The 20,238-nt window shown below is 37.8% G+C and overlaps 1 protein-coding gene across 2 annotated transcripts in view; it reads left to right on the forward strand.

The window, feature by feature from the left end:
- The window catches only part of LOC114053760 (microtubule-associated protein RP/EB family member 2), a 193,017-nt gene that overhangs the window by 47,697 nt on the left and 125,082 nt on the right, over nt 1-20,238 (forward strand). For both annotated transcript variants that reach the window (XM_027876899.1, XM_027876898.1), the window contains one exon: nt 5,207-5,267. The gene's annotated coding sequence lies outside the window, so the exon portion shown is untranslated. The remainder of the gene's footprint in view (nt 1-5,206; nt 5,268-20,238) is intronic.

The following is a 20,238-nucleotide window of genomic DNA, read 5'->3' on the forward strand; positions in this document are numbered from 1 at the left end:
GGAGCTTCTCTTCAAGCTCTAACTAGTGATAAAGCCATGCAGCCTTTCTTTAGATAACAATGTTGCCAATCCATTCAGCTCTTAGAAAAGCCATACACCTTCAGATATAGAGCCTATATTTCCCTGCTCTGTTTCTTTCTCTCAAACTGTTAAAAGGTGATACAAGCAAAGCCCTGAGAAATTTCGATTTTCTCAGATTGCAGATAATTCTAGAAGGCCATCCTACCTTTCTGTAGCTAGTCAGCTCTCAGCGTGCGTATCTCACAATTAGCACTGGCCCCAGCAAAACCTCACCTTTGATGCGTTTCTGTAGTCTACTGGAAGCTGCTACTCTCTTTGCCTCCTATATCTTGTCTTTCATGCCTTCTGCACTCAGATTCCTTTCCTTCATCTATGTTTTACCTAGTTGTCTCTTTCTTACTTATCACTTCCTGACTTCTGATGCCACACATCAGACTTCCTCATACGTGTGGCCCTTCTCCAACTTAAGATATGAAATTCAAAAATTCTACCTTTCTGTCAGGCATGACTCCAACTATTTCTTTTATAATCTTTCTGTAGTCTCCAAACATTTATTTGATTTGAGCATGAGGCTTGGGATCAGGAAATCCTGAGTTCAAATTCTACTTCAGACACAATAACTTTGTGACCTTAGGTAAATCATTTAATGTCTCTCCTCTTCAGGTTTCTCATTCGTTGTGAGGATCAAATGAGATAGCATATTTCGCTTTGTAAACCTTAAAAGTGTTATGTAAATACTATTGCTGTTATTATTAACAATAGCTTATCACCAACAGTCTTTAAAATTCTGGAAACAGTGATTGATATTTAATTGAGCTAATGGACTATAATGCATTGTAAACATCTTTAACTCAGTGCTCTGCCCTCAAAAAGGTCCTCTTAGTACATAGTTATGAGGTGCTGTTTTCTCTGGTCCTCTGAGTCTCTCTTCAACATTTTTTTTCCTTAGAGGCTGTTTTTCCCCCCCTCATCCTGATCTTCTTGGTGTTCCTTACATAATTGTTATTTGTCTCTTTCAGCAACTAAAATGCCTTACATAGGTTTTTCTTTTTATGTGCTCAGTGAATGGAGAGGGAGGACTTGGGCTTAAGTGGAAATGATTATGTAAAATCAAAAGGCAACTAATGAAACTTTTTAGAAAATTTTAAGATCATAGGCAGAATAAAATGTGAGAAATTACAGATAGAATAAAGGTTTTTTATATATAAACAAAACAAAACTGAATAATTTAGTTAGGTCAGCTCTGCAGGAGGCTAGCTACAAAGATGAGCAGATCGTCGTCTCCTGACTGAGAAAATAGACACAAAATCAGAGTGAGCCCTGGGGCAGAGCCTACCAAGCTGAATATTAGTATCGGAGGGTGACTAGATCAAATAGGCTTCATCCCTCTATCTATAATCAGCCAGGCCCCAGAACTCCACTGCTTTTATGAGGCAGGACCAAAGACCAGTCCACCATCTACCCTTCTGTTTCTCTTCTACATTACCTTTGGTACTGTGAAGGGCATAAAAATCTCCTGACCTATAGCTTCCATCTAAATCCTGGGGAGTTACTTTGTATTTAATTTTTTTATGTACAGATCTTCTCCCTACATATTTTCTCCCCACATATTTTCTCCCCACCAACAGAGTATAAGCTGCTTGAGGGCAGGGAATGATTTTGTTTTTGTATCCCTAGCACCATGTCTGGTACATAATAAGGGCTTTAAAAAAAAACATTTCTTCAATTTAATTGAATTTTCAGATTCAGATTAGTCTAGATCAGGGGATCTTAACCTGGTATTTAAAAAAAATTTTTTTGGTAACTTTATTTCTATATAATTAGTTTCCTTTGTATTCCTATATTTTCTCCTTTATGCATTTAAAAACATTATTCTGAGAAAGGGGCCTTACAGTCTTTACCAGATTGCCAAAAGGTGTCCCTAAAAGGGTTCAAAAACACCCGGAATAGATGATATCTGATGTCCCTTCCAAGGCCGAGGGGTTGGGATTCTGTGGATGATACCTGATATGAAGGAAAATGGCCTGGAGGATATATTGAGTTGTAGTTAGCATACCTGGGTTCAGCTGTGAGCATTACTGATGATTCTCTATATGATTTGGAGCAAGCTATATAACATCCCTCTGCCTTGTTTTTTTTTTTTAAAGGAAATGTACTTTAGTTCTTTCAAAGAAACATGATATAAATGAAGATCTCCTTTACTCCCCTCCGCCGTTATCTTTAGTACCTACCTACACAATGTATAGAAAAAAATTAATAAAATGTTTTTCACATTTTATCAGTACTCTATAATCTTTTCAGGTTGGTTTGTAGGGAGATTTGAGGGCAAGTCACACTGTGATTTCCCCTTTGAAAGGAAACTGAAATTTTTTAAAAGGCAACTTGAAGACTGATGTAGATATGTGAGTATTAGGCCTTTTGTTCTGGTCAGCTGTCCCTCTTCCAGAGACTTTCTCTCTAGTCACATTGCCCATTAGTCGGTAGCAAGGGATAAGCAAAGCTGGGGGCCAAGTCTTGAGCTAAATATCTATCATCCTATATCACTCTTCCCTTTCTCAGCCAAATTCCTCCAAAAATCCTTCTACACTCAGGGTCTCTGTTTCCTCTTCTTTTATGTTCTTCTTAACCCTTTGCAATCTGGCTTCCAACCTTATCACAACTGAAACTACTCTCTCCAAAGTCACCAGTTATATTTTAGTTGCCAAATACAATAATTAATTTGTATCCTTATTGACGTCTCAGGTATTTGACATATTAACTCTCCCACCTCTTGGATTCACTTTTGCATTTTCATAATGTTAATCTTCTCATTTCTCCTACCCATTTGACTGCTTTTCAGTCTCCTTTGCTGGTTCATCATTAATGTTCCATCCACTATCAATAGATACGTACGTAGATAGACACATAAAGCATTTAGTAAGTGTTTTGTTCCAAACAATGTGCTAAACTCTAGAGATACAAATAGGCAAAATAGCCTCTGACCTTAGGGAGGGCAACACTGTAAAGGGGAGTTCAAAGGTGGTTATGAGCACAGTAATATGTCATAGAGATGGCTGGGGAGCAGGTGCCCCAAAATGGTATATCAAGGCCCAGGGTGATTCCATAGTTAGAATCTAATTTTCTGGTAGGGAGGAAGTAGAGGGATGCCCTGAATGGAGACCACATGTCCTGTATGTCAATGAGGTCAGACTCATAGAAACAGGAGTCTTTAATTTGTGCATAAGGATCCCTGCAGACCGCTTATTGACTTAGTTTTAAAATGTAGTATTATGTAGGTTTTATTGTATTTTTAATTTTGTTAAATATTTCTCAATTACATACAAATATCAAGATGTTTGGAAGAAGAGTTGATGACTAACCCTGATCAGCAAAACTTTCAAGAAGTTAACCTTAGGTAGTAAAATCTACAAACTTAAACCGACTCTTTTTCCATGAAACTTTATGGAATAGTAGAAAAAAGTATCAGGACTTAGGTTCAAATCCTGCGTCTGCTATTTACCACCTTTATAGGCAAATCATTTAACCCTCTGTGGACCTCATTTTCCTCATCTGTAACAATGAGGGGATTGAACTCAGTGGCCACTAGGGGCCCTTCTAGCTCCATGTCCTATGATCCATTTCTCCGCATCCTGTTCCTCCCACGACTTGCTCTCTCTTTCTTTGAGGATGCTGGGAAGGCCCTGAAAAGCACTGAAACATTGGAGGGAGGAACTGTCTACTGATCTCCTTGTCTCAATCTCTCTCCAATCCAAGCTATGCTCCACTCAGCTGCCAAAGTGATTTTCCTAAAGCACAGGTCTGACCTGGTCATTCTCCTACTAAATCAACTCCAGTGACTTATTATTATCAATGATAACAAATAAATTTACATAGTGCTTCAGGGTTTGCAAAGGGCTTGACAAATTAGCTCATTTTACCCACAGAACAATCCCCTGAAAGATAGTTTTATTATTACCACTATTTTGCATATGAGGCAGCTGGGGCCTAGAGAGAGGTTAAGTGGCTTGCCCTCCTCTCACATCACGCACCTAAATATTAAGGGACCAGAGGTAGGATGCAAATTTGGATTTTCCTGATTCCTTGTCCAGCACTTTGTCCATTATTATCACTTACCTCAGTGAACAGATATAAACTTCTCTGGTATTTTGAGGTCTTCACAACCTGGTTCCAACTTAGGTTTTTTCAACTAGGAAACATTACTTCCTTCTACACACACTGCTGCTAGCCGTGCTGGCCTTTTTCTTATCCACACAGATTTTGTCCTGGCTATATCTCATGTTTGAAATGCCCTCCTTCCCTCTTCACTGAAACCCTAGTTTCCTTTAAGGCCCAGCTCAATCATCTCTTTCTGTGTGAAGCTTTTCCTGATCCCTCAGGTTCAAGTGCCTTTACCCCAAAACTTACCTTGTATTTCTTTGGTAGTTTATTTTGTATATTCCTATATATGTATGTATTACTTCCCCATGCTTTATATATTATAAATTCCTTAGGGTCATAGATTGCTTCATTTTTGTTTTTGTGTGCCTGACACCAGCACAGTGCCGAGCACTTTGTAGATACTTAATAAATGCTTATTGGCTAATAATTAACATTAATTAATTAAATTAATAAACATCAATAAATTAATATTAATTGAAAATTTATATAGTTTATCATTCTGTGGTATAGTTTGGCTTGGAAAAATACTATTCTGATTGATGTTGTGAGGTTGAAATTTGACCAAGATACTGGATCAGCATTGTTATTGTCACTGAAAAACAGAAGGAGATTTTTGGTAGTCGACATTCCCGTTTTAGATCAGGCATTTGGGACCATATTGGAAGTACTGTCTTTTTTATAATCTCTGGAGAAACACAGCTAGTAGCCTAACAGAGGTCTCATTAAGAGAGGAGATAAAAATACAAATTAAGTCCATTAGGAGCAAAAGAAAACTAGATTACATTTGACAAATACCTAGAAATATATTAACTCCTAACTGCCAGGAGCCCCATCCAGTTGTGAGTATTAATTAAACACTGGGCTATTGTATTAGCAACTGAATCCAGGTATTGTGATGTACTTGTTTCCTTTTTCATCACTGCTAACACCCTGTCCACCGTAACATGACTGTTTTCCCCCATGTTCTTATTGTTCTAAACTGTGTATTCTCTTGTTTTCTCTCCCTCTATCTCTGTTTTTATTCCAGTGCCATATTCCTCAGGGGAGTACTTCATTTCAACAACCAGGAACAAGCCTGGATGCTTAAGGTAAGGTCCACACACACACACACTATACCTTACTATATACCTTATCCAGGGGTGAGCTGGTATATTTTAAAATCAGTTCATTGTAAAACAATTCACACATGTTACACTTTTAAGTTTAATCTACATTATTAATACTTTTCCCATCATTTTCTTAATGAGGGCAGCGAGATGAGATAGAGCGGATAGAACAGTGGATAGAGCACCAGGCCTGGAGTCAGGAAGACCTAAGTTCAAATCCAACATCAGACACTAACTAGCTGTGCGACCTCTAGGCAAGTCAAGTTAACCTCTGTCTGCCTCAGTTTCTTTTTCTATGAAATAGGGATAATAATAGCACCTACATGCCACAGATATTGTGAGGATCAAATGAAGTAATAATTATTACAGTTTAGTACAGTACCTGACACATAATAAGTGCAATGTAAATGTTAGCTATTTTTAAAATTTTTTATTAAGAATAATATTTATACTACATATCTCACAAGATCAAGTAAAATAATAATTGTAAATTGCTTAGCACAGTACCTGGCACATAGTAAGTGCTATAGGAATGTTAGCTATTATCATTATCATCATTTTCATTTTTAAAATGATTATTAAGTAAGGATAATACTTATACTACATATCTCACACAATCAAATGTGAGAATCAAATAAGATAATAATTATAAAGTAATTAGCACAGGGCCTGGCCACCCATAGTAAGCACCCAATGTTACCTATTTTTATTATTAGACAATCCATAAAACAATACATCAAGCTCTGATTTGTAGTGTTTGCTTATTTCCAAGGTGTAAATGGTCACATTGAAAATTTAACAGTTGATTCTTAAGACCCAGTCCCAGCTAACTCCAGCATACCCCTGACCTTATCATTCATACCCTTACTATCAATTTTTTTTTAACATGAGGATAATGACTGCAACTTTTAAAAAATCAGTTCTTACAGGGAAAGTCGGTGGTGAAATAAATATCCATCAGAAAATTATTTTTCAATTAAGGATATTCTTCAATTGCTTATCCTTATTGTCTGTAGCTAGCAGCATCAAAGGAATGAAGGAAATCAGCATAAGATGTCCAGGACATTCATCCAAAGACCCTAGAATGTCCTTTCCAGGCCATTTACAGTTTGGCATTGACCTGTAAGCTCCTTGAGGGCAGGGACTGATTCATACTTGTCCTTGTATTCCCTAAGCCCTTAGCACAGTGCCTGGCAAAATAGGAAGTCTTTAATAATTTTTGTTTAATGACAGAATAAAATTTGGGAATGCTAAATGGGGTCACAGGGGTTTCAAGAAAGATGATTTTTTGTCTTGTGTAAGAGACTGAGAGTTAGAAAAAAAAAGTTCATCTTTTTTATATTTGAAATTCATCTTATAGACATGTAATGTTCTTAACCTTCATTTCTTTCTTACCAACACATTAGTATTCCTCTATCTACTGATGCCTGTAAGGCTCATTTATAGGAAGGCAGAAAGTAAGGAAACAGTGAGCCCAAGTTCCACCAGATGGCAACATTTAAAAAGCCATTTGTAGTGTGCGGTTGTAAGCTGATGAGACAATTATCCTCCCAGAATCTTGCCCATGTCTTCGAACCTTCCCTCAAATTATCACAGTTATTTTGCTTTATCTCCCCTCCCCTCTTTGCAGCATACCCAATTTTTATTAATGAATGGTTTTTTAACTTAGAAAAAAGAAATATAGCCAGATCCTCCTGTATGAGTTACTGCTATCTAAATGTTGTTGTTGAACTAACCACTGAAGGCACAAATCAGTAGAAGTGACTGTTTCTCTACCATTGTGTAAATGCCCTGGATTTATTAGTGTGATTGTTTCTATTACAAATTCCTATTCAGAGAGGCAGGGAAGAGAGGTTCTGAAAATTTTTTCCTAACAAAGTGGAACAGTATTTTATGCTATGGTCCTGTTACTAAATCCACTGGCTATTAGCTCCCTGAGGGCAGAGACCATGCTTTTTATTGTCTCAGTATCTAGCACATGGGAAATATTTAATAAATACTTACTGACTAAATCACATGAGTTCTACAAGTATTTGGCCCAGGTTTTTATGATTTGTTTCTAAAAGGAGAACAGAAGAGATCAGGGCAGCAACGTGACGCAGTGGATAGAGCCCCGGCCCTGGAGTCAGGAAGACCTGAGTTCAAATCCAGTCTCAGACCAGACACTTGACATTTACTAGCTATGTGACCCTGGGCAAGTCACTTAACCCCAATTGCCTCACCAAAAAAAAGTAAAATAAAATAGAAGGAGAACAGGCATGCGGTGTAACTGACCATCTGGAAACCTTTTCCTTTTAGGTCCTATCAGTGTGGGAGCATAGCTACAGCTGAGAGGTAATCCAGGTGCCAGGAGAGGCTATCCAGAGAAGACTGGAATGGGTTCCAGGGAAACCTGTAGAGGAGCAGAGCAGTCACAGAGGAGGTGGAAAGGAATTTGAGTAGAGATAAGAGAGGACCCACCCAAGCTTTTGGTTTATGTGTATAGGATAGGGATAAAGACTGGACTGTGATTTCATTGATTCTGGGAACTGCTGGAGGAGGAAACTTCTTCTACCTAAGCTTGTTTGCACCTTCTATGCAATTGATAGTATTAGAGAGCTGACTAAAGCTCCCAGGAGTTGTGACTTGCCTGGGGTCATATGTGTCAATATGTGTCAGAGTTGGATCAGAAATCTAAGTCCTCCTGGTTTCAAGGTCAGCTCTCTATTCCCTTGGGATGTGCTGCTTCTGAAACAGTTTAGGAAAAACAGCTTGGGCTCTTGAGTCAGAAGGACTGGTATTGACATGTATTTGTTTTTGCTCAACTCTGTCTGACTCTTTGTGACCCCATTGGAGTTTTCTTGGCAAAGATACTGGAGTGGTTTGCCATTCCCTTCTCCATCTCGTTTTTACAGATGAGGAAACTGAGGCAAACAGGGTTAAGTAATTTGCCCAGGGTCACACAGCTAGTAAGTAAGGTCTTGAACTCAAGTCTTCCTGACTCCAGGCCCAGTACTCTATCCATTGCATTACCTAGCTGCCACTGAAGCGTATAGGCAATCGGTAAATAAATATCAAGGGTCCAATGCACGTCTGACATTGTGCTGGTTGTACTTTTTCCATTTAAATGAATTGGGAAAAATTATTCAAGTAAGGTCCCAATTATTGCTCAATTTTCTTGTAGCTGGAGCTATGAGATAAACATTTTTAGGTGGAATAAAAGACACTAAAGAGTCTCAACTGAAGTGACCTCCCTAATTCCTCTCCCTCTTCTTCGTTTCCTATTGTGTTGGAGGCTACTTTACTTAAGCCTCACAGGAAGGAATTGGCTCGATGAGTTTCCTGGAATGGGATCTCCCACTATCATGGGGGTTGTGGGGTTGCTGACCAGATCTGTTTTCTACTATTGTGGGTCATATGCCTGTATTTATGTCAGAGTAAATAAAATAGTAACTGTGCAGATAGAGTTTTCTTCCTCTAATTAATTCCTTTGTCTTAATCTTTTTGTCATAATCCTAACTATATTAAATTCCATAGATATTTGGTAAGCCCTAGGAAAGGGAGAATACGTACATGAATAAGTTATGGTTCCTGCTTCTGGGATGCTTACAATCCAGCAAGGAAAACAAATTATGCATATGAATAACTATTAAAAATGAAATATTTTATATCCTTAAGTGAAGTCCGAAGGAAGAGACCATATCTAGGGAAAGCTATAAATAAATTGTCTTTAGGAGTTCAGATGTATAAAAGAGAAGTTCCTATTTCCTGAACATGCTCCTTAGTAAGTGTTTGGCAATTGTTTTGTATATAATGAACATTATAAAGGTTTAAGAAGCCCTAGCATAGTGGATAGAACGCTGGACTTGGGAATGGGAAGACCTGTATTCAAATCTCACCAAAGATACTTACTAGCTGTGTTAACCCTGGCAAGTCACTCAATGTCTTTTAGCCTCAGTTTCTTCATCTGTCGAATGAACCTAATAATAGCACATATATTGTGTCTCACAAGGATGATGTAAGGGTAAATTGAGATAATAAAGGTAAAAGCAGTTTTCAAACTTTATGGTGCTGGATAAATATTGTCCATTATTAAGCTCTGTGTTATGTAGAATTCCAAGAGGTGGCGGTTAGGAGGGAGGGCATCCCAGGTGTGGGGAACTTTGACTTATGGGTCAAGAGGCTGGAGATGGAATGCTGTGTCCAGGGAACAGCTAGTAGGCAAGTTTGACTGGAACAGAGTAAATGAAGGGGAATAATAAGAAAGAAGATTGGAAAGGTAGGTGGGAGCCAGATGACTAATAATAGTTGACAGTTATATAGCACTCTAAGGTTTGCAAAATGCTTTTACATACTTTATTTCATTTTATTATCTATTCCATTAAATTCAACAGACACTCAAGACTTATTCTTCTAGATTCTTTTATGAGGATGCTCAATAGGTGACTTACTTGTTAATAGGAAAACCACAGTTTTCCACATCTGTCAGCTCCCTAGAAAGCTGTTTCTGTGGATTTCTAGCGTGACAAAGTTCAAAAGGGCCCTAGGTTACATCTCAGTAGTAATGGGTATTGAGACTATTTGAAAGGTAGTAGCATGTTCCTTTGTAAACACTCTACAGCTTTTAGATTCCTCTCAGGTAGTAAGAATTTTTTCTTACTTGATTGAAAAGTTTATTTTAGATAGGGTTATACTTGCTAAGACTGGAATTGAAATCACTCAGACATTAATATGTCAAATGCATTTATTGTGGGTATAATTATTTTAATAGTTATGTAAAGGGCACAGGGCAGGGAATCAAGAGACCTAAATTCTGGCCATAACAAAAGTGTCCTGGGTCAATTGAGAAGCAACTTGATAAAGTGGATAGAGCTCCATATTTGGAGTCAAGACCACCTGAGCCACTTACAATCTCTGTGACCCAGGGCAAGCTGTTTCACTCTCTTTGGACCCCAGTTTCTTCATCTGTAAAATGTGGGGTTTGCTCCCATGTCTAAAGTCACTTACCATATGATCCCATTGTCCTAAAGCACTTAGAATCATAGACTCCTAGGGCTGAAATAGCTCTTAGCTTTCATCCACTCCAGATGAGAAAACCAAAGCCCAGGAGTTATTCTCAAGGTCACAGAGAAAGTTACCAGTAGAACTAAAACTAGGGCCTGGTTCTTCAGCCTCATATGTAAGTAACTTTCCCTTTCTTCCTTTCATTGTGCCTCTTGTCAAATGGTATAACAATGCACACCTTCCTTTCATCTCACAGTTGTTAAAAAGTTAAAAACAATAATTAAAGATAGTTTACATTCTCTCTCTCTCTCTATATATATGTATACATATACATATAATACATATATATATATAGAGAGAGAGATAAACATATATACACACACACTATACACACACAATCTACAGTTATCCCTTCCACATTGCAGGGATTAGGGGTGTGTAACTCCGAAATCTGGAAAATCCATGTAAAATTTTTTGGCCCTCCTTTCATACCAGAGAAGTTTAAATTTCTTCTTTTTCTTTTATAGGGTATTTACAGCACCTCATTGTAAAATTCGGGTTGGAGTTATACAGTACTATACATGTATTTTATGCATTTCTGAGTTTCTAAATTTTTTCTATGTTGTCTGCTGGCCTTTGTATGTTGTCTACACTTCTGTAAAATTCCCAGGAAGACCTAAATCCAAATCTGGTCTCAGACACTCACTAGCTGTGTGACCCTGGGCAAGTCACTTAACTTCTCTTACTTATTACTATCTTACAAGTCACTTATATGAATGGCAAACCACTCCAGTATCCTTGCCAAGAAAATCCCATGGACAGTATGTTCCATGGGGTCGTGAAAAATTGGACATGAGTGAACAACGGAACAACAGGAAATTAAGACTATAGTTACTGAGAAGTTGTTGATTTGCATTGGTAGAGAGCTTTTCCATACCATGTGTTCCTAATAGATGTTCTTTGAGCAGAGGCTATATAATCATGTATTGGATGTTTTCTACTTGAATTTTTTCCACATATTGGTTAAACTAGATGGCTTCCAAGGTCTCTTCCAACTCTCAAATTCTCTGATTCTGTGGACATTGATTAGATCGTAAAGTCTGGAACAAAATAACTAAATGAGTTGTGTGTGTACAGATGTATTTGTAGCATTGCCATGTCTCAGTTGTTGGGTTTTTGTTGGTTTTTTTTGGTTATGTGTTATAGAGGACTGCAAATCTTAATTGTCTTTTTTTCAAGTTATTAAGATGAGCTTTTTGTGAATCTAGTAATGGTGTTATACATTAGTGAGGCTAGGAAACTAAAACTGCTGCACAGTCTATGTTTGGGGGGAACACATCAATAATTGACCTCCATCATTTCTTTTTATGAAAAGGTATTTGGTACACCAACATCTTGCTCTTTCTTCTAAAAGCATTGCTATAAAGGTCAAATGACTATGCTGGGAGTTAGTTGTTTTGCCATGTAATAAGTTTGATATTTGCATGGGGATTGTAACCTCATTCACACAGGGACCCTCATTGATGCAGTAGGTATTGTGAAAGCAGTCTGCTAGGGCAGTCCTGAATGAGCAATTTACTTGCTGCTATGCTTTTAGCAGTGTTATGGAGCTATTTGATGCTATTTGCCTCTCCCTCTCATAATCCCTCCCCACTTAGGTCATTGGTGGCATAGATCTGCAAAACTAGGTTAAATTGTTAAAGCGGGTATGTAAATGAAACTGATCTCTGGCTGTCCAACTCTCTAACACCCAGAATCCCTGGTAGTACTGGACAGAAAAAAAAAATTTCCATTATGGGATCAATATTCTTTTTCTTTATTTATGAACTGTGGTGTAAAATGCACAAGAGCATGGTTAAATGACATTAATTCCAGCATTAAAATCACCTTGGAGTTTATAAAACTGCTTTCAGTAATTTGCCAGGTAAGAAGTAGATGGAAAGAGTACCACTTACTGACCTCATCTACCTAAGCAGGCTGATACCCATGCTTTTATATAATAATAAATTAATAATTGATGATAAATGTTTAATAAATGCTTATTGACTTGACTATAATCAAGTTCTACATCAAAGTATTTGTGTTGTTCCCTCTTTTTCTTTCCCTTCTAATATAGAGGCCTGAAAGTCATGGCAATCCAAGAAGTCATGAAGACAGTGCAGTGAGATAAATGCCTCTTCCCTCTGCCACAAGTCCCCCTCACACTCCACTTGTCAAAGCCAGTCTACTTCTAAGACAGTCGTTCAAGATAAGGGAAGACTTGGGAGGCTTAGACAGGTCAGGCCTGATTCTGGGTAATTGTCAGTCCAGGGATTCTGTTCCTCTTAAGGATGAATTTAAGGAAGTAGAGAAAGACCAAACTGGACTACAAGATTCTTGTTCATTTTGACCCACACTTTTAGTTTATCACCAAAACCACAGAGTCCTTTGGACTGCAGATGAAACCAGGCTAGTGCCCGACCTCCATTTTTATACTGGATTCAAGTCCCTGGGCTAGAACCAGTTGATAGTAGTGGTAGTATTAAGGTATGCTCATGGGACAAATATTTCCAATTGATAAATTTTCTTTGTGGTTTTTCCACAGATTCCATACACCTAACTATTATGCTAATTGGATGTCACCTTCTATGAAAGTAGCTGCCTTAATAGAGTAGGACTTGTGAAGTTCATCATTTGATCTGAAATAATACTTAAAGGAGACAGCTAGGTGGTGAGGTGATGCTGGGCCTACTGTCAGGAAGACCTGAGTTCAAATCCAGCCTCAAACACTTACTAGCTCTGTGACCCTAGACAAGTCACTTAACCCTGTTTGCCTTAGTTTCCTCATCTGTAAAATGATCTAGAAAAGGAAATGGCACACCACTCTAGTATCTTTGCCAAGAAAACCACAAATGGGGTCATGGAGAGTCAGACATAACTGAAATGATTAAGCAACAATACTTGAAAAAATATACTATTAGGAACAAAAGTTCAAGTATTGGAATACAGCAGTTATGTCTCTTCTCCACCCACTTTCTCAGCTTCTCTTCTCTAAGCTAAACGTCCCCAGTTCCTTGAACCATCCTCATAAGATGTGGCCTCCTTACCTTTCCAGATGCCCTCCTGTGTATGTACTTTAATTTGTCAATGATCCTCCTAAAATACAGCCCCAGAATTGAATACAACATTGTGGATGTGTCAGATTAGGATAGACTACAGACAGCAAGGCTATCAATCTAAGTACTTTGAATACTATAATTTTATTAAATCAGCATAAGAGCACATTAACTTTATTGACTGCTGTGTCACATTGGTAACTCATATTGAGTTTTCAATCCACTAAAACACCTAGGTCTTTTTCACATTAATCATCACCCAGCCCACACCTTTCTTGGACTATTTGCTCATATATAAAATGAAGGTGTTGGACCTTTTTGAGGTCCCTTCTAACTATAAATCTATAATCCTCTGATCCTATATCTTAGCTTACATCTCTCCATTTTATCTATGAGGATATCAGGAGAGATTTTCTCAAATTCCTTGCAAAGATTCAGGTATATCATGTCTCAGCAATATTTCTGCATTCTTTTGCCCATCCAAAAAGGAAATAGGGTTAGCCTGACAAAACCTCCTGTTGGTGAATCTGTGGTGGTTCTTGGGGCTCACTGCTTCCCTTTCAAAATGCTGAAAATCTACCACTTTAAATATACTTTCTAGTCAAGTCAACAGACATAAAGCACCTACTATGTGTCAGGCACTGCAGTGTCAAGTTTTTGTCATAAGAGCCTGAAGTTACCACCCTTCAAAATTTTTTTTAAAAATCAGAAGAATATTTTTCTCAGTTCAGGCCTGTCGTTCCTTTCTCACGCTCCACAATCTTTTTTGACACCATTTGGCAATCTCATCTGCCAATTCTTTTAGTACCCTGGGATAAAGTTCATCCAGGTTTGGTGATGAACCAGCTGAGGCCAGTGAAGTGCTCTCTTTCCATTTTTTCACTCCTATTAACCATTTACATTTTATTTTTCACAGTCCGTGGACTGTTTACCTTAGGAAACAAAAGGAATAGAAGAATGGTGTAATTTTGCCTTCTCTCTGTCATGTGTTCTTGTCATTCTATTAAGAAATTGTGCTCCTTACATGAACAGATGTATTAGATCCCTTTTCCCACTTTTGTTATTGTTGTTGTTCAGTCATTCCAATTTTGTACAGATCTTCATGACCCCCATTTTGGGATCTTCATGATCCCATTTGGGGTTTCCCTTTTCTGGCTTATTTCTACAGATGAGAAATCTGAAGTAAACAGAGTTAAGTGACTTGCCCAGGATCACACAGCTAGTAAATGTCTTAGGGCAGATTTGAATTCAGGTCTTCTGACTCCAAGCTTGGTGCTCTATCTACTGTGCCACCTAGCTGCCCCTTACCCACTTTGCCCATCTTTTAAAACATAAGAATTTGTTTGGGGAAACAGGGCCTGATGGGAAGGGTCAGTTTCCTCATCTTTAAAATTGGATGTTAATCTTTGCACTGCATATCTCACAGACTGGTTATTACCATCACAGGAGATGATATATTTGAAAATGCTTTATCATGGAAGTGATTGTTGATAAAACAAAATAAATTTAAAAAAAGAAAATGCTTTATCTACTTGAAAACACTTTATAAATTTAAATTAATTTCTTCATGTGTATTACCAAGTCTATTACCAATAGAACCAAGTGACTCTAAGAATCATCGAACAAGCATTATGTACTTGAGGTATGCAGAGCACAGTGCTTTCTGTCACCAACAACTAATTTAGTCTAATAAGGAGAAGAGATACAAAGATAGGCAATAAAAAATATTACCTGATAAATATATTGGAAAATTACAACAGACTGCTGTGAGAAGTCTGAAGGGAATATTGTTATAAATTAGGAAATCAGGAAAAACTTCCTAGAGGAGGTAGCATTTGATTTGGCCTCTAAAGAGTGGGTAACCAGTAGGCAAAACTCCCCATTTCAGAAATGGAGAGTGGCATGAGCAAAGACATAAAAATGCAATGCATATTTTGGAGATAGGGGCTTGTCCAGTTTAGCTAGAGAATAGAGTGTATACTTTGAGATAAGACTGAAGAGATGCAGAGTCATATTATGAGGGCTCTTGATTATTAAGTGAAAGAGTCTGAGCTTTACACAGGAAGCAGCAGAGAGTAGCTAAAGATTTTTGAGCAGAGGAGTGGCATAATCAGATCTATGCGTAAGAAGTGTTATCTTGGCAGCTGAATAGAGAATTGGGGAAGTCAGAATAGGGGGTGAGTAGAGATTGGAAAATCTATAAGGATGCCATTACAAGTCTCAGCTCAAATTCACCTTTTACAGGAGGTCTTTCTTGGTTCTCCCAGCAGCTAGTTCCCTCCCTTCTGAGATTATCCCCCATCTACCTGTTTATGTTTTTATACGTGCCTAGTTATTTACTTTGGAAGTAGATGGCTTAGTGGATAGAGGGCTGGAACTGGAATCAGGAAGACCTGAGTTCAAATTCAGCCTCAGATACTTACTAGCTGTGTGACCCTGGCCAAGTCACTTAGCCCTGTTTGCCTTAATCCACTGGAGAAGGAAATGGCAAACCATTCCAGTATCTTTGCCGGGAAAACCTGCAGACAGTATGAACCATGGGATCATGAAAAGTTGGACATGACTGAACAACAACAATTATTTACACGCTGTTTCCTCTATTTGAACGTGAGTTCCTTGAGAACAGGGACTGTTTTTACCTTTCTTTGTATCTGTTGCATTTAACACAGTACTAAGTGATTAATAAATGCTTTTTGACTGATTTGTAATGAGAGCTTAAACTGAGGGCAGTGAAGAGGAGTAAATGTTTATTAAGTACTTACCATGTGGCGAGGTCTGTGCTAAGTACTTTACAAATATTGTCCACGTGACATAGATGCTATTGTTAGCATCACCATTTGCCAGGTAGGGAACTGAATCAGTCAGAGGTTAAATGACTTGCCCAGGCTGCCCAGCTAATAAGTGTCTGTGGCCATATTTGAACTCAGGTCTTCTTGAGATGGTGCTCTGTCCACTAAGACACCTACCAGTCTAGATGCAGCAGGGAATTCATAGTAGGAATAAAATAGAGGAAGTGGATGCACGAGATCTTGAAGAGATGGAATGGAGAGGACAGGGTGAATATTGGTGTCACAAACAGAAGTAGTGAAATGGAGGTGTAACTGTTGGTCAAGAAGATTACAAGGAATGTGGTATCCTGAGTAGTAAGGTTTTTATTACAGTGGAGAAGTTGAAGGAATGTTGGTCCAAAAGTTCAAGGATGTAGTAGAGTTTATGGGGGCAATAGAATAAGGACTTCAAAAGGATAATAGGATGGGCTGGGCAATGGGTGAATTGGGGTTGTAGTGGGACTAGGGACAATAAGAATAAGGGTGAGTATTCAGCAGAAGGTAACATGGTTGTTCCGCTTGTACTCATTTAGGAGGTAAAACTGGCTACTTAATAAATTAAGGTAGATTACTATGACCTATTCCATTGGCAGAACAAAACCAATAGTTATTTATCCTCAAAGTTTCTGTTTGGGAATGTGCTTCCATGAGATGTCACCTCTAATTTTAACCCCTTGATTAGGGGAACAAGACCTCTGGTGTCTGTGCTCTAGGAATCTGAGTTCCAGATGCAGGAGGGTCAAATGTTTTGATAAATTGATATCTAGCCTCCTTCAGCTTTCTAGGACGAAAGGGGAGGGGAGGGGAGGGAATAAGCATTTTATTAAGTTCCTACTATGTGCTAGACACTGTCCTAAATGCTTTTATAAACATTACTCCCATTTGATCCTTATTTATAAAGATTGCACATAGTAAATATTTTAATATTTGTTGAGGTGAATCAATGGCCCCTCTAAAATTGGCCAAGGATCAGGCTGTATTTTTTTTCGGTAGATGAGAGATTTAATTTTTTTTCTTTCTTTCCATTTTCTTTTATTTTTTTATTCTGAATTTAACAAATACTCAATAAAATGAGCATTTTCGTATACATTATGGAACAGGAGAAGATTATACATCAAATTGTGAATTTATCATATAAACCTTGCTTTCTCAAAAAGTATATTATAAATTCATCACGTAATTTTCAAAGTTGTCTTGTCTGAGATTCCTTCTGACCTTTTCTCATTTGAGGTAAGGGACTGCTATCTCTAATTGCCATCTCCTTCCTACTTCCCATAAAAACTGGAAGAAAAAGAAGCCCATCTTGTTAAAAATAAGCATAATAAAGAAATACAAATTTCTACACTGGACACATCCAAAAATATTTCTAGTTTTGTATTTTTAGCCCATCACTTCTGTCCCTTGGGATGGATAGCATGCTTCATCATCTGTTCTCTGAAATTGTGATTGGTCACTACATTGATCTGATTTCTTTAGTCTTTTGTCTTTTACAATGTTCCTGTTACATAAATTACTTCTGTAGTTCTACTCACTTCACTCTGCTTCATTTCATATAAATCTTCCTAGATTTCTCTGAAATGGTCTTTTCATAATTTCCTATAATGCAATAATATTCCATTATGTTTATATAACAATTTTTCAGCCATTTCCAAGTTGATGCATACCCTCTGAGTCACTGGTTCTTTGCTATCACAAAAATGTGGTGTTACAAATATTTTTGTACATATGGGTCCTTTTCCTCTTACTTGGATCTCTTGGGGGTAGTAGAGTTATCACTGTGTCAGAGGATATGCACATAGTTTAGACAGTCAGTTAACAAAAATTTTAATTAGCTATTTTTAATTTTAACAGTGTTTTATTTTTTCAATTACACATAAAGACAAATTTTAACATTCTTTTTTTCTAATTTTACATTCCAAATTTTCTCCCTCCTTCCCTCACCTTCCCCTTCCTTAAGATGGTTTCGCAATGTAATATAGGTTATATATGGGCAATTGTATAAAGCATATTTCTTTATTAGTTATGCTGTGAAAGAAGAAACAGACCACAAAAAACACACACATACAAGAAAATAATAAAGTGAAAATATGTGCTTAGATCTTCATTCAGATTCTATCAGTTCCTTTCTCTGGATGGGACTAGCATTTTTCATCATGAGTCCTTTCAACAAACATTGTTTAAGCACCTAATATGTGCTAGGTACTCTATTAAACACTGGAAATACAAAAAAAGGCAAAAGACAGTCCCTGCTCTCAAGGGGGTCAGGGGCTAATTGGATAGACAAAACACGAACTGTTGGTGCAAATATACTGTGTTCAAACAAGATATATACAGGATAAATTGGAGACAGTCAAGAGATGGAAGGTGCTAAGCATTGAGAGGGATCAGGAAAGATTTTTTTTGTAGAAGGTGGAGTTTTAGCCAGGACCAGAAGGAAGTCAGAAGGCAGAGGTGAGGAGGGAAATCATTCCAGTCATATAGGAGAGCTAGAGAAAATGCATGGAGATGGAAATAGATTGTCTTGTAGGAGAAACAGCAAAGATCCATTGTTACTGGATCACAGGAATATATGGGAGTGAATAAGGTATAAGCAGACTGAAAAAGTAGGAGGATGCCAGGTTTGAATATGAAAGGATTTTATATTGGATCCTGGAAGTGATAGGGAGTCACTGGAGTTTATTGACTGGAGGCAGAGGGATGACAGGATCAGATTTGAGTTTTAGGAAGGTCATTTTGACAGCTGAGTGGACAGTGGATGGTGGACTGGCTTGGCAAGTGATTTGAGGCCGGGAGACCATACATAAAGCTATCACAGTATTCCAAGTTGAAGGTGATGATGTCTGTTCTGGTATCAAAGAAGAGAAGGGGGCATATGTGAGATGTTACAATGGCTAAGGCCTTGGCAACAGATCAGCTATTGGGAGGGGCTGGTGAGAGAGAAAGTAAGGAGTTAAGGTGACACTTCAGTTGCAGTCTTGGATGACTGGGAGAATGGTAGTACTCTCAACAGTAATGGGGAAGGTTAGTGCAGAGGAGAGTTTGGGAAGAAAGATAATTAATTGAGTTTTATATTTGTCAGATTTAAGATGTATTTGGGACATCCAGGTTGAGATATACAATGGGCAGTTGGAGATGCAAGACTGAAAGTCAGGAGAGAGGTTAGGGTTAGATGAGTAGCAAGATAGTTTATTGACTTTTGGGACATAGTTCTAACCTGCTTACCAGAATGGCTAGACCAATATAGTACATTAATATGACTGTTTTCCCTCAGCTTCTCCGGCATTTACTATTGTCCTTTTTTTCATCTTTGCCAATCTAATGGTGTGAGTTGGAGATAACATAGATTTTAAATATGTTATGTCCCAATATATTTATGCTTAAAATATTTGCAATAATGTTGATTCTGTCCTAAATTTAGCTACCCATTCTCCAGTAACAGTTTAAAATAACACCAGCTGTGTTATCAAGCTACTATCAGATCTAATTAGAAAACTCAAATAGTATGTATCAAGAGAGACAACAGGATTTTTACTAGTCTTCTCTATCTGTGTATCCCTGGCTTCTGTGCAAATTAGATACTCTGTTATAGTTGTGTGTTTATTTTGTTTTCCAAATACAATACACACCTAACTTTGGAGAAGTACATGATGGAGTCACTGTGGTAGAAGATGACATAGATGCCAAAATTATATGAAAGTGCCTTCAGGAATTTTTGGATCTTACTGTGTTTTTCCCAGTAATAATTCAGCTTTTATGGCTTCTTGGTATAAAACTTCTTAGAGGGTTAGCTTCTTAAGGAGATCATTTCTTCAATACACGGTTTTCTCAGATGTGTGTCTCATTGGCATTCATCACTGTATTCATTTGATTTCTGCTCTAAACTGAACAGTTACCTGACTCTGAGTGCTTGTCTAAGCAATAGGCAAAACTCAGTCCACAAATATTATTGGGAGCTCATGGTATTCCATCTGATAAAATCAGGGTTGCCATCGGGAAAAACACAATTCCATCCTGTTTTCAGGAATAAGAAAGTCGGGTGCTCTTGTC

This window comes from Vombatus ursinus, unplaced genomic scaffold, assembly GCF_900497805.2.
Source record: "Vombatus ursinus unplaced genomic scaffold, bare-nosed wombat genome assembly UNPS02014812.1, whole genome shotgun sequence".
Lineage (NCBI taxonomy): Eukaryota > Metazoa > Chordata > Mammalia > Diprotodontia > Vombatidae > Vombatus > Vombatus ursinus.